The sequence below is a fragment of the Carlito syrichta genome, unplaced genomic scaffold (assembly GCF_000164805.1).
Source record: "Carlito syrichta isolate Samal-C Ts95f unplaced genomic scaffold, Tarsius_syrichta-2.0.1 Scaffold183199, whole genome shotgun sequence".
NCBI classification, from domain to species: domain Eukaryota; kingdom Metazoa; phylum Chordata; class Mammalia; order Primates; family Tarsiidae; genus Carlito; species Carlito syrichta.
Genome location: NW_007127295.1, coordinates 19,355 through 35,798, shown reverse-complemented (window position 1 = coordinate 35,798; position 16,444 = coordinate 19,355). Strand labels below are relative to the sequence as shown.

The window sequence follows — 16,444 nt, the reverse complement described above, 5'->3', positions numbered from 1 at the left end:
TACAAAAAAGCTAAAACATACAATGATGCTAACATACAAGCTAACCAACCTCCTTATTAGTTTGCTATTCCTCTATACAAAAGTGGGGTTTACAGAGAAATAAAATTTTTAAAAAGAACAAAACAAAAGGAATAGAATAAAGTCAGTAAACTAACAGAACCAACCAAGCACACTCTGAGACTTTTCCTTTAAGTCCAATGTTCTTTCTGCTCTGGTTTCTAGCTGTCTTTGCAGGCTGGTGGATTTGTTCACAGTAAGGGTCAGCTGCCCCTGGCCTCCTGTGGAGGTTGGTTCAGATCTGGGCTCCCTGGCCAGTCTATCACTCAGATCTGGCCTATTTATCAAGGGGAAAGACCTTCTGTCTTTCCCATTTTGATGTTGTTACCTTGGATCCCCAGCAGGTGATGCTATCTCACCGCTCTAGTTGATCTTTATTCACAGCAGCTGGAGACTGCCAGGTGATCCAGGCCTGGGTTGGTGGAAGTCAGAGGCTGCCCAGGATGGGAGGGAGCAGGCAACGATAGTGGCAGTGGTGGCAGCTGCCTCATGGTACATGGAAGGACTTCCACGAGCCTGGCTCCAGGCAAGGGGCAGATTGTGGCAGTGGCAGCAGCGTCGGCTATCTCAGTAAATCATGCTTGCAGGGGCTTCACTGTCCAAAGTCGTAGGTCACCTCAGACATGGGTGGCTCGATGGCCATGGCGGCAGCATCCATGGCTGCAGTGGCACCCAGACTGCCAAGGTGTTTGAGCAGTGGCCATGGCTGAGCTCCATGTGAAGAGCAGGCTGCCAATGATGGGAACTGCAGCCCCCGGGAGAAAGTTGGATTCCTTTTTTTTTTTTTTTTCAAGTTCGAGTCTCACTTTGTTGCCCAGACTGGAGTGCAGTGGCCGCTCCCGGTCACTGCAGCCTCGACCTGCTGGGCTCCGGTGATCCTTCCACCTCAGCCTTCCGAGTAGCCGGAATTACAGGTATGTGCTACCACACCTGGCTGATTTTTTGATTTATTGTAGAGATGAGGTCTCACTGCCCAGGCGGGTCTTGAATCCGCGGTCTCAGGCAATCCACTCACCTCAGCCTCCCAAAGGCACGGGATTACAGGCTGAGCCACTGAGCCCGGCTGAGAGCTAGATTCTTTATGTGTGTTCTCTTTTGTGGAGGGTCTCACAGACCAAGCTGCTCTGTCGCCATCTTGCCAGAAGTCCTCTGGGATTGACTTATTTATATCAGTAATGTTGCCTACACTTGAGGCAAATAACACAAGAAAGGAATTGTTATGTTACTCAATGAAATTTTACAAAGATTCTTTGATAGAGACATGAGGGAAATTGTCTTTACTGTTGGAGATCTAAATATTTTTTGAAGGCATGGGAGGATTTCCTTATATTAAGTGCAATCTCAAGAGAAGGATCTCCATTGGTTACTTTAATACAACTCCATGGATGCCATAAAGTGAGAAAATAGTGCTTTTTTCACTTGAAAATTGAAAGCTGGACTTCAGTAATATTTCCTGAGATAAATAGGGATCTCTGGGATAGAAACTAAACTTTCAAGTGGAAGGATTAATATCATATAAAATAGATCTAGATTTGTTTATGCTCAAAACAGTAAAGTATACAACTGCTGAGGACTTTGCATGAAACACCTTAACATTTTACGTTTAATATTTAACCTTGAGACACAAAATGACAATACATGGAAATATCCAGTTATGTATAAAGGGTAACATATTATTGTTGGTGGAGGCAATTTTCAGAGACTGTCTTTCAGTAATAACCTGCTCTTCTACACTGTGGTTTCTTTAAATGTTACCAAGCACAATCTGCTGATTCGTAATAAACACTGCTTAATTTCTCCCATGAACTATAGTGTCAGGAACCTGTTTTTTTATGCTGCCACTATTAAGAGATATCACCTTTGTAGGAATCATGCTGCTCTCAAGTGCATACATGGTGATTCTCCTGAGCAGGCATCAAAGGCAATTCCAGCACCTGCACAGCACCAGCCTCTCCCCAAGAGCCTCCCTAGAGAAAAAGGCCACCCAGACTATCCTGCTGCTGGTGAGTTTCTTTGTTGTCATGTACTGGGTGGACTTCATCATCTCCTCCTCCTCAACTCTCCTGTGGGTTTATGACCCAGGCATTCTGAGTATCCAGAGGCTTGTAGGCAATGCATACGCCACAATCAGTCCTTTGGTGCTACTCAGCTCAGATAAAATAGTAACAATTATGATGCAAACTATGCAACAGAAATGTCATCAGTTGTTAGCAAGTTAATTGTCTGAAAAACAGGTTATTGTGTTCAGTAAAGTTATGCAAATAGCATAGGATTAGTTATCTGATTTAATTAAAGTATATTGAATTACACATTTGATGTATATAAATACTCTGAAATGAGTGCTGCCAAGTTCTCTGTTGTCTGTTTCTTTCCTTTCTTTTCTTTCTTCTTCCCTCCCTCCCTCCCTTCCTTCCTTTTCCTTCCTTCCCTTTCTTCCTACCTTCTTCTCACTTTGTTACCCAGGCTGGAGTACAGTGGCATAATCATAGATCACTACAGTCTCAAACTCCTGGGCTCAAGCAATCCCTCACTTTGAACTCCCAAAGAGCTGGAACTACAGGCATGAGTCACTATGCCAGACCCTATTTCTTCAATATTCATGATGGTTTGATATTCTCATATGTTTAAAAATTTCTTACTTATTCATTCTGAGGAACATATAGATGAATTTATGTAGGAAAACTTTTCTTTCTTCTTGATGTGTACTCTTAAGAATATCCTATTTGTTGGGTATGGTGGCATATACCTGTAGTCCTAGGAGGTAGTTCAGGAGACTGAGGCAGGAGGATCACTTGAGCCTAGGAGATTGAGGCTAGAATTACACCAGTGAATAGACACTGAAATCCCTCCTGGGTAACATAGCAAGGCCTCACATCTTAAAAAATACATAAGATAGATATAGATCTAGATATAAATACTGCTCAATTTCTCCCATAACCTATATTATCAGGAGGCTGTTTCTTATGCTACCACTATTGAGAGAGGTCTTACCAATAAGACACACATCCACATATATATATATATATATATTATTTGTAACCAAATCTCTCAGTGCTTGGTTGATTTTATGTCTTTATTCATTAAACAGATTTAATGAATATCCAATCTTCATATCCAATTCTGGTACTTTTAATATTATTTTCCTGTGTTCTGGCTTCTATTCACTTTCATCTTTGTAATCTCTCTCTCTCTTCCCCCCCACTCTCCCCCTCCCACCCTCCCTTTCTCACCCCACCCCACCCCCACCTCTTTTTGGTATTACACAGTTTGACTATAATTTTGTTTTTTTTAACATCTTTTTTATTTTAAAATTGTGGGGTAATTTTCATGGTGTGTTTTGTTTATTTTCTCTTTTTGAAATAATGCATGTCTTAGTTCAAGGATTTGTCTCTTGTTTTTAAGTGTAGGCAATTTTAATCATTGATTAAGATCATCGACTACTGTTTCCTTCTTTTTATGTATTTTAGTGAAGCAACTAACTATAGTTTATTCCTTCTCATTCTAGTCTTTTTATATCTATACATATATTTGTATTTTCTCTCATTTTGACTTTTCTTCTGTATTTGGATAGATTCATTCTGGTTAACTCTCAGGACACTATTCTTCCCATCAGCTCAGTTTCATTTAATATTTAACTCATACATTGTATATGAGATATATATTTTTTTCTATGACTCAATTTCTGCATGGCTTTTTCCAAATATGCTTGTCAACTTTATAGTTTCTTGGTGTTTCCACATTATTTTCATTTTATATTTTTCCCTTATATTGACTTAACCATTTTAAATACAATTCCAATATCTGAAGTGTATGTGGCACCCAATTTCTCCTGACCCATCATTCTGGTAGCTCATTTTCTTGTGTGCTTCATAATTTATAATTTATTTTTCACATTTGGAAGATGATGTCTCAAATCAGTATATTTGTGTGTTTATTGGGTGCAAGATGGCCATTCTTGCCTTGTGACAAGCTAGTAAACTGAGGGAGCACTTGCTTCTCACTTTTATTACTCTAAAATCTCTGGTAAAATGTTCAATAATCTTTAGTAAGCATTTTCACTACTCTGACTCTTTGTTTTGGCTCATTTCTGGTCCCAAGATGTTCTGATATTTTCTTTTCAGCTGTTTTGGGCATTTTAAGTCTTCTTGTGACTGTTGAGACTTACTGGTTTGCAATAAAATATCTATTATAATTTCTAACAGTACAAGCATCCAAATTGCACATATGAGTAAAATATTTCACCTATCTAATTTCTATCAGAGGACAGAACTTCATGAGGAATCCTGAATTTTCTTATTTGAAACATCACTCCCTCCTCCAATATAATATACAGTATAATTATTTGTAGAATGTGATTATTTTATTAATATTTGAAACCACTTTTATATTTTAAATAAATTTCTGAAATAATAGTCTTCTACTTTAGTGAATAGTCGTGGACAAGGCCAAAACTGATGTTTTTCTGTAGCATTAAGTTACTATTGGTAAAGGTTGTTAGATAAATATAAGTCTTTTGACTCCAGTCACAGACTTCCTCTTAAATACTTCACTGATTTTGTAAAATATTCTTAGTTTGAATTTTTTTATTAATCCAATAGTTATTTAAATTATCTTAAATAAAATTTGTATATGACTAGATATTACTTGATTTCACTTTCATAGACATTTCTACTAACATTTCACAGGGTTTAAAAACATGACTGCTGAATTTCTACATACTCAGAGAAAAGTAATTCAAGTTGATGACATTTTTAGGCCTTAAATTTTTCCTTTTAAATACTTTTCTCTGAGTATTTGAAAACAATATATATGCTATGTTTACTCATCATGAATGCAATCAATTTGTTTATCTGATTGACTCATCAAATTTTCTAATAAAGTTATTTGACACTATATTTATTATGTGTGTATTACAAGAGTTTATTTCTATAATGATTTAAAGTTACCAAATATGTTTTTAATGTCTCATTTATAGCTGGGTGTAGTGGCTCACACCTGTAATCCCAGAACTCTGAAAGGCCGAGGCTAGAGGATAGCTTCAGCCCAGGAGTTCAACACCAGCATGGGCAACATAATGTGACCTTGTCCTTACAAAAACAAAAAAATTAGCCAGACATGTTGAAAAGCACCTGTACTCATAGCTACTGAGATTGCTGAGGTGAAAGGATTGCCTGAGCTAGGAGGTTGAGGTTGGTGTAAGCCATGATTATGCCACTGTACTCCTGGGTTGCAAAGTGAGACCCCAATTCAAAAAAAATTCTCATTTACATGAATCTCTATGTTATGCATGTTAATCTCTAGATATCAAATCTACATATGTAAATGTCTTGGAATGGTGACTAACACATTGTGTATTCTATGTAAATATTTATCACTCTAATTGACCAAATTTTAACCTATTAATATTATTCTCTATTGAAAATATCATTTTGTATTTGTCCTGGCTCAAATTTATATTGTGACCTGTCTATATATTTATGAAAATATAAGGAAGGCTCAGGATTTCATCTTTTACAAATCCAAATTCAAATGGCACAGCTTCCTAATTTACTTTAGGAATCCCCCAAAATCAGAATTATCTTTTGGAGGGCAGTCCTGTTATAGTACAGGCTTTCCCCACTATGTAAATGTTCTAGGAACACATTAGCATCAGTGTGCCAGCTAGCATTGTTGTGAGAGGCTGTGTTCAGTTTCTGTGAATTTTTGTGGTTGTTGTTGTTGTTTTGGAGATTCTTTCAATGTGCTTGCTCATTTCATGGTGGGTAATTTACACAAATTTTTACATGTGGCGTACAATTGTGTTTTCTATTGGGAAATAATACAGTAGAAATGGTTGTTATGCTACAGACAGCTTACAGGGATGCTGTTTTGAGTGAAACACAAGTTTATGAATGGTTTTCCCATTTTAAATGAGGTGAAATGTCGATTAACAATCAACCTCATTCTGGGCTTCCTTCAACCAGCCAAACTGAAGAAAATGTAAGAATCCATCAAGCCATCTTGAAAGACCACTGTCAGACTATTGATGAACTTAGGGAGTTTACTGGGGTATCATGGAGTTCCTGTCAGTGTATTTTATCTGAAAATTTGAACATGAAACTAGTTTCTTGCCTTGTTTGTTCATGCCTGAACAAAGAGACAATCACTGGGCTACACTTCATGCTTAGAAGGAGCAGTTGGAGGCTAATCCTGATATTTTTTTCCAAAAAAATGAATAGAGATGAATCCTGGTTCTATGGTTACAACCCCAAAACAAACAGGAATGTAGCCAATGGAAAACTACCATTTCCCCCATGACCCAAAAAAGCATTACAAGTAAAGTAAATGTGAACACAATCATTTGTTCCTTTAATGCAAGAGGGATTGTGCACTTGGAATTTGTTCCTCCGGATCAGTCAACCAAAGTTTCTTTCTGGAAACTTTGAGAAGGTTGCGTTACAACTTGCAGAAGAAACGTCCCAAGTTGTGGCAAACAGGTGACTGGTTTTTCCACCATGGCAACACATCTGCCCACACCATGCTAAGTGTTCAGGAGGTTTTTTTTACCAAAAATGGCATGGCCTCTATGCCCCACCATCCCTATGCACCTGATTTCACCCAGAGCAACTTTTTTTGTTTGTTTGTCTCCCTGGATGAAAAAAGTTCTCAAAGGAAATGTTTTGCTGCTATGGAAGAGGTGAAATGAAAGTGAAAAACAGCAGAAGCACTAAAAGGCATCACAAATGGATGAGTTCAAAAACTGTTTTGAGCAGTAGAAAAAGCATCTTAATATGTGTATTGCACCAGCAGAGAGTACTTGGACGATGACTGAAGTTTAAACATGTAAGAATAAATACACAATTTTTGTAAATAAATTTCAGGGTTTTGGGGTTCCCCCTTGTAGAATCACATCTCTTTTGTCTCACACAATAAATGTGAGTATTAAGTACAGCAGGTACAGTAATTTGCTTCACCACTTCAGTGCCAGACCAGGCATTGGCAGCAGGGGCCACAGAGGAAGCCCAGAGACAGAGTCTCACCAGAGAGGACAAGAGAGGCACCCCACCACCATCTTCAAGGTGGGGCAGGAAAGTGCTCTGACTTGCTCACCATGCAGCAACAGACCTGATCTCTGTGACTGGCAGATTAACTACTCAGGGGTTGATTGTGACCCAGAGGGAATATCCTGAAAGCACAAAATTCAGAGGACCCTGAAGAGTGCTGAGTTCCAGGCGCCTCACCCCCTACCCTGATCCAACTGAGGGACAAAACATGTGACCAGAAAAGGAGGAGGAAGAATTCTAACGAGATCAGTGGTGAGTCCAGAGCTGACCCAAACCCCCTCCTCCCCAGCAATCCTCTGAGCATCAGACCCACACAGCTGGACCATGATTGAGAGGACAAACCCAGGCAGAGCCTGGACATCAGTCACACTATGAGAACTCCATTCCAGGATAGGCCTGACTGGGGCACCCCCCCCTCCCCATGAGTACATACATGGGGAAGAGACAATCCCGCACCTCCCCACTGGAGGAGATCTCCTTGACCATACAAGAGTGGGAGGGGAGGACTGCAGCCCCACCCACCCCCTCTGTCCCTCCTTCTTCCCTGCTCTGGACTCTGGGGAGACAGTGAAAGAGGTGGCAGCTCTGCAGGAGAGAGCAGACAAGAGGAACAATTACAGAGTCTGCCACAAGAGGGCAGGGTTTTTAAAATTTATTTTTAAATTTTAAAAAAATCTTTGCCTGTTTGTTAGATCATCTATTTTTAACATATATTTCCTTTGTGCGTGAATGTGTATGTGAGGGTTTGATCTGCATCCCCCCTTTTCTCTTTTATTTTTTCTTTCTTCTTTGTTTTTTGTTTTCTGTTTATGTGTGTATGTTTTTTGTTCTCTGTTTATGTGTGTATGTGAATGATTGAGTATTCATCTTTCCTTTTTTTGTTGCTGTTGGTTTGTTTTTACTCTTTTGCTTTTTCTCTTTTTTATTTTTACTTTTTTTTTAGTTCAAGGTGTGGGTCAGTATATGTGTGAGAGTTCAATCTGAATTCCTTTTTTATTCTTTCTTTCCCCCCAGTCTTTCTGTTTTTCTTCTCCATTCATTGTGTGATAGGTGTGCACATGTGTGTGTGTGTGTGTGTGTGTGTGTGTGTGTGTGTGTGTGTATTTAGTTTTCTTGGTTTTTTGTTGTTGTTTGTTTTGTTTCACTTTGCTGTTATTCCAGTTTGTTTTGGAGTGTGTGTGTATGCCTGTGTGTGTGTGTTCAATTGTTTTTTGCTTTGGTTTCTGCTTTCATTGTTGTGTTGGGTTTTTTTTTTTCATTTTCCTTCTTTCTTTTTTTTTAAATTCATGTACATCTTATTTCATTCTATTTTTCTCTGTGCTCCTCATTGCTGTCACTGTATCTCAGACTCAGGGGGTACACACATGTACTGCATCAGCATATGGGGAGGGGTCTTAGGGAACACATACCACAATCAGTGAACATTGTAATTTGCAAATAGTTTCTGAATCCTAACTCCACATCCCCTACTTTATTTGACTTTAAACACTACAAGGGACAGCAAAGCTTCCCACCCACAGTCCTGTTTCAAAATAGACTAAATCCAGAGCCTAGATCAGCAAAGAATAGAGGGCTGAGCAAACATAAGGAGGGAAAGCCTCTCCTACGAACACTGAATAACAGAGAAAAGCAAGAGATTTATCACAAATGAGGAAAAATCAAAGGAAGACCACAGGTAATTTCATGTGTAACAAAGAGAAAACTCCTAAAAAATCAGAACTTGGAGCCCAAACAATGGAAGTCACCAAGAACTGGCCCCAGAATACAATAGTGATTAGGGAATGGATAGAAAGAGTGAATTAGACACAAGAAAGATAAGAGGCCACACTGAAAGAACTTGTAACAGAGATTTTGGCCATAAAAAATTCATCCAGGAAATATATAACAAGAAGACAAGCATGGAAAGCAGAATTAATCTAGCAGAAGACAGAATCTCAGAACTTGAAGACCAGAGCATGGAATTAACTTGATCTGTCAAAAACATAGGAAGAAGACTCAGAAAGAAAGAACAAAATTTTCAAGAGATGTGCAATTATATTAAGAGGCCAAGCTTACACCTGATTGGTATCCCAGAAGAAGAAAGAGAAATGGAGAACACCATGGAGCAAGTATTCCAGGAGGTAATCCAAGAAAACTTTCCTCATCTCACCAGAGATGTGACCAGCTAAACACAAGAGATACAAAGAACCCCCACAAAACATCAAATGAGAAGACCAACCCCTAGACACATAGTAATTCACCTACACAAAGTAGGCACAGGAGAAAAACTCCTAAAGGCAGCAAGAGAGAATTCTCAGACTACCAGGGAAAACCAATCAGAATAGCAGCAGACTTATCAGCAGAAACGCTGCAAGCAAGAAGAGACTGGAGTCCAATATTCAAAGTCCTCAAACATAAACAATTTCAACCAAGAATTTTCTACCCAGGCAAACTCAGCTTCATCAGTGATGGAGAATTAAAATCCTTCCCAGACATTCAATCCCTAAGAGATTATGCAGCTTCCAAACCAGCTCTTCTGACAACACTTAAAAAGGCATTAAGCACAAAAGAAAGAAAAAGAAAAATAACCACACACTTCCAAGAGAACAGTAGAGCACAGAATATCAACAGAGAACACAGTGCAACAACAAACTGGAAAACACACACATACATCAACCCCAAAGCCAAAAGAAAACTAGCAAATGAACAAAGAAACTTTATTGGAACCTCATGACAGGGATAAACAATTGCATTTCAATAATCAGCTTGAGTATGAATGGTCTAAATGAATCACTGAAAAGACACATAATGGCAAACTGAATAAGAAACCATGACCCAATTATTTGCTGCTTTCAGGAAACTCATCTCACCACAAGGGATGCACACAGAAGTTAAAGGATGGAAATCGAGTTTGCAGGCAAATAGATCACAAAAGAAGGCAGGAGTCACAATCTAAATATCAGACAAAACAACCTTTAAGCTATCAAAAATTTTAAAAGATACAAAAGGACACTACATAATGATAAAAGGATAAATCCATCAAGAAATCCATCCTAAACATGTATGCACCCAACACAGGAGCTCCAGTATTTATAAAGCAACTACTAGTAAACTAAAAAAAGATATTGACTCTAGCACTATTATAGCAGGGAACTTGAATACCCCACTAACAGCTCTAGATAGACAGATAGGAAAAAAATCAATAGGGAAATTCAGAACCTAAACTTGACACTCGACCAAATGGACTTAATAGATACCTACAGATTATTCCACCCAACAACCACAGAATATGCATTCTACTCATCACCACATGGAACATACTCCAAGATCGACCACATTCTTGGCCATAAATCAAGCATAAAAAAATTTCACAAGGTTGAAATATTGCCATGCACCTTCTCAGACCACAGTGGAATAAAAATAAATATCAACACCAACAAGATTTCGCCAAAGCACACAAAGACATGGACACTAAACAGCATGATACTGAAAAACTACTAGGTCAACATTGAAATCAAAGAAGAAATTAAAAGTTTCCTGGAAACAAATGAAAATGAAGAAACATCTCACCAAAACTTCTGGGATGTCATGAAAACAGTTCTAAGAGCGGAATTTATATCTCTATGAGCACACATCAAGAAAATGGAAAGTTCACAAGTTGAGAGCATAACAAATCACCTAAGGGAGCTATAAAGAGAAGAACACCAAAACCCTAACTTTAGCATAAGAATCCAAGTCACCAAAATAAGAGCCCAAATACAAGACATAGAAGACAAAAATATCATAGAAAACATTGACAAAATAAAAGGCGGGTTCTTTCAAAGAATTAACAAGATTGATGGACCCCTAGCCAGAATGACCAAGAAAAAGAGAGAAAAAACCCAAATAAACACAATCAGAAATACAAAAGATCAAATCACAACTGACCCCAAAGAAATGCAAAAGATTATCAGAGATTACTATGTACACATATATGGAAACAAACTTGATAACCTGAATAAAATGGAGGACTTTCTGGCATCACACAACCTCCTCAGGTTGAAACAAGAAGACATTGAGACACTAAATAGACCAATAACAACCCAGGAAATTGACTCTGTCATAAGAAAACTACCCATAAAAAAAAAAAAAGCCCTGGACCAGATGACTTTCCAGCAGATCTACAAAATGTATGAGGAGGAGCTGATACCAATCCTATTGAAAGTATTCCAGGCAATTGAGAAAGATGGAATTCTCCCCAAATCATTTTACCAAGCTAACATTACACTGATACCCAAACTGGGTAAAGATCCAACAAAAAAACAGAACTACAGGCCAATGTCCCTTATGAACATAGATGCAAAAATCCTCAACAAGATTCTAGCAAATCAGATCCAAAAACACATCTCAGAAATGATCCACCATGACCAACTTGGCTTCATCCCCAGGATGCAGGGTTGGTTCAACATTTGCAAGACCATAAATGTAATTAAGTACAATAACAGATGTAAAAACAAGAACCACATGATTAGCTCATTAGATGAAGAAAAACTTTTCATAAAATCCAGCATCCCTTCTTGATTAAAATCTTCAAACACCTAGGTATAGAAGGAACATGCCTCAAAATAGTATGTGCCATCTATAATAAAGCCACAGCTAATATATTGCTAAATGGACAGAAACTGGAAACATTTTTCCTGAAAACTGGAACAAGACAAGACTGCCCACTCTCACCACTCTTGTTCAACATTGTGCTGGAAGTCCTAGCTAGGGCAATTAGACAAGAGAAGGAAATCAGGGGTATCCAAATAGGAAAAAAGGAAGTCAAGTTATCCCTCTTTGCTGACAATATGATCCAATACCTTGAAAATCCAAAAGAATTCCGGAGTTCCAGCCTCCGGTAAGCAGGGCCTGAGGTTGGGGGAGGGAATGAGAAAGAAAACAAGAAACAGCGGGATTGGGAGGTCTCTCTCTTAAATAGGTGAGAGCAATTTTATTTTCACAGCATACCCCTTATATAGGGCCAAACCACACTCTTACAAGAAATGTCTTAATGCTCTAAGTATTTCTAGCATAACATCTGTGTTTACTGATTCTGAATAATGCTATTGTTAAAAACAGACAACATCCAGACTTAGCAGATGTGAGGTCACACTGTACTGCTTTTATCAAGCCAACTCCCTAAGGGTAAGCAGAGAGAAGGGAGTACTGGTCAGGCTTCCTTGAAAACAGGCCAGGAACACAAGGACCTTGTCAGCTTACGACCTCATCTCCTCCTTTTTTATTTCTTTTAAGCGCAGTTTGTGAACCTCTATTGGAGCTCTTGGATGGCTTGTCCTCCTGCCCAGATGCAGACTGGAAGGCAAAACGGCAGAATTAAAATTAACACTCCTAAAGCCATTAATGAGTATATAGTAGACCAAATGCTATGGGATGATATCAATTGCTTAACCTTATCTAAGATATTTGTAGCTAAAGTGCTAGCAGGTAATAAGGATGACCCTGAAGTGGAAATTTTTATTATGTCCTGGTGTAGCTGCGCAATATCCAAGGAAATGTTATTAGCAGACCAAATTCCAAGCAAATAATTCTGGACCAAGTCCCAGTTCCATTCAGAGTCATTATAGGGCTTAGAAGTCACACAAATCCATTGAAACTCTGCATGACATCTTAACATGACTCAAGTCTTTAATGCAGTGATCTGATCCCCGATGATTAAAACAGCTTCTTCCAACACGTTAAGTCGTGCTTCTAATTTGATGTCAATGACTTCTTGGTGGGATAGAGCGGTGGAGATATGTTTTGCCAAATGGTCCACATATTGGGTAGTATGAATTTCTTGGGTCAGTGCTGCTGCAGAAGCAGTAGCTGTCGCAATCAGCATGATCAATGCAGTAATACCAGCGACTAGAAGCCCAATGGATCTTCGGAGGCAATCAAGCAGGGTAGACAACTGAGAAAGAACATGTCAGCTAGAGTCCTGATATCATGGTCCAGAAATGTTTACTAGCATCATAACAAAAGAGGGCTAATGCAAAACCACAACTTGTTGCCCTCCATTTTGAGGAGAGACACAATTAGTAAGGTTACAATAAGGACACTTTAGGGAAATAGAAGAAGATTCCATGGTGGTTTCCCAAGGTCCTGCCTACAAAACATATGGGAGAGGCATACAGGCAAACACCACATGGGAACCATTATAGATGGGCTATTTAACTCACATTGATGGGAAATATGGATAGGTCCTAGAGCAGCCATAAGCTTCCAAATCCCAAGCTGATGTCATCCTGCAGAAGTGGAAAGAACCGTTTCTACCCACCCCCCGGAAGTCTCAATGCACTGCAATTCTGTCTTAGCCAATGGGTCTGGAGTAGCCCAATCCATGACCCCTTCTCTAGTATGGTGAATTTTATGCCAGGTGGCTACAGAGTAATGGCATTGGCGCTAAGGTGGGAACTGAGAAAACAAAAAAGATTCTATTTCAGAGCATAAGGGAACTCCAGAAGGAGGAGTCTCCGTAAAAGACAGTGCGAGAATGTGGGGGTCCATTCAATGACATTACTCACTCTCGTTCCATCCATGGCTGATGGTCCATGCCTTGTGGGATAAATCCATGAGTATATTTAAAAGTATAAGTAATGGGGACACAACCAGAATCTCCCATGGTAGAGGAATGCCCAAGCAAGAAAAGCAAATGGGCACTCTAGTAGACCATCCTTCATAGGAAAATCCATCAACCCATTGTGGAGTGATAGACTCGGTCGAAGGATGACCTAACAAAGAAGCATTACTAACATATACCAGGACCGAAGGATCGTCCCAAACTACAGCTCTTAAAAAAAGGGGGTCAGGTACATAAGCTCAATAAGGAGAACTGTGTCCTGCCACCAAGCCTACCTGACAGGCCACCACAGCGATCATGGCTAAGAACAGCATAGAGGGGTCAGAGGCAGATCCCCCACTGTTCTGCACCATGCTTTCAACTTTAGAAGTAAGCACCTACAGTTGTCCCCAAGAAAGCGGCATGGCTCAGCACATCGCCCTGGAATGGGAGGGCCAATGGGGTGGCGCTGTTCCCGGTGGGATGGTGCATGGTTTCTTGAATGGGGGAAATCAAAGACCCTGTCCAATTTTCCATTGGCACATGAGAGCTGGGGACTGGTGTAGAGGCGGATAAATTGGGCCGGGAGCTAACAGGGACCTTCTGCATTCTGAGGAAAAACACAAGCACTACCTTGTCCCCAGATGAGCACTGGATCAGGTCCTTGCCATTGGTCCATCAAAGGATCCTTCCAATGAACTAAAGCCTCTGCTTTGGGGAAGGATGCCAAAAGCATACTGCAGCTGATACCCTTCATTATCCAAATTAAGAAAATTAAGGATTAATAATGCATGTGCCAAAAGTGTATACAGGGAAGAATGCTCATATTCCCCCTTTTTCAGTTTTAATAATTGCATTTTAAGCATTCTATTGGCACGTTCCACTATGCCCTGTCCCTGTGGGTTACAAGGAATTCTGGTAGTATGAGAAATTTGAAATGTGGAACAAAATTGGGCAAAAGACTTACTAACATAGGCAGGACCATTCTCAGTCTTGATAGATTTGGAAATGCCCATGACAATGAAGGCTGCAAAGCAAAGGGCTATAACATATCGAGCAGCTTCCCCTGATTGGGCTGAGGCAAAAATAAAACAAGAGCACGTGTCCACTGTAATGTGCACATAGGCCAATGTGGGAGGCCAGCCCCTGCAGAGAGATTTAGGGGGTCCCTGGGAGGTGTGGCAGCATCGGTGATTATTCTGGAAAAATAAAGAGAAAGAAAGATGGAGGGATAGAGAGAAAGAAAGAAAGGGAGGAGAAAGAAAGAGACTGGACTCTGTCTAGAGCAGAAGCCATTTAATGGGACAAACCATAATCCTTTTATCCCAAATTTTTACAGGTTAAATCACAAGACTTTCACATGAACACAAAGCCAGGTGAATGAGGGGCGTACCCCAACCACCAGGTGTTTCCTCAAGTATGAGGAAGGACGATCCCAAAATTATCTCACTGTTACTCATGCTTGGTTAATATTCCTCAAAAGCAATACTACAATTCTAACATCATAATATTCTAATAATCAATAACTTTTAAAACTTATGCATACATAACACCTAATGACTAACTTAAATCCTAATGCCTTTCTCTTTTACGCTAATTCTACCTACACTATAGAAACTCTCAATTATAGCCCAAACCAGTTCCTAAAGAATGTGGCCTAGTCAAAAGATTGCGCTGGGCCATTTCTAGGAACAACTGATTACAATCTCTTAACAAAATGGCTGTTCTAAAATCCTATATATCTATTTTAACTTCTATAAAAGTTTCTAATTCCTAATTCTAATATATAAAGCTGATCATCAGCAATAAAGCTTCTAAAAATAAAACTTAAATATAAACTGTAAGTTGTACTAAGACCAAAACCACAATAGTAGAAAATGGGAACAATGAAATTTCTAAAGTTACCTGTATTCTTATTAAACCTCAAAGTATCATGTTTGATCATGCTTGAACTGACATAATTCACTGACATAGTATAACCTGTTCTATGATACTTTCTATGAATAAAATAAATTCAACTTCTATAATAAGTAGAAAAACCCTACACTAACTGTAGCTAAAACCGGTTTAAAAGAATGCAGCCCAGTCCAAAGTATGCGCTGGGTTCTTAGGAATGTGGCCCAGCCCAAAGTTCATGCTGGGCCGTTTCTAGTAATTCTGGATAATTATCTATATTATTAAGTTGAAACAGCACTTTATATGTATATACTAATTCTACAAATATACTTTTAAATCTTATAAAGAAGGTTGCATCATATTAAAGGCTCCCAAATGTGACCTGAGTTTGAACTGTGTTAAGTTTAAAGCCGAAATCGCAGTCTCTGAGAAACGGGAACAATGGACTCCTAAAGTAAGCCATGCTTGTCATACTCTCAGAGTATCATGCTTAGATCATCAGAGTTCCTTCTAATGAGATGTGCTAAATAGCAAAAAAGGAGGCAGGAATGGGCCAACAGCTCCTGAACACATCCTAGTGGTCTCAGGGTCCACAGCCCACCTTGATCCCTAACTTTCAGGTGGGCCTCCGTGGCTGGCTCCCAACAGGCCAGCTTTCCAAAAGAAGGGATGTGTGTAACATCCATTTGCCATAGATTTGCCTGGCAACAGACCTCTAGGATTCATGCCCTTGGAAGAGGGGAACTGAAACTAAGGACAAACAGGACAGTCTTTCACTATTTGTTGAGCCGTTTCCAGGACAGTGAAAACTGTCGGCATAAACTGTGAGCATTTTGATGATGAAGGGCACGAGAAGCAGTGGCTGTGGAAGCAGGGGATAATAAGGGGA

The 16,444-nt window shown here is 39.4% G+C and overlaps 1 pseudogene; it reads left to right on the top strand.

The window, feature by feature from the left end:
- Positions 1 to 546: 546 nt before the first annotated feature.
- LOC110594966 lies at positions 547 to 2,276 on the top strand (annotated as a pseudogene).
- The last annotated feature ends 14,168 nt before the right edge of the window (positions 2,277 to 16,444 follow it).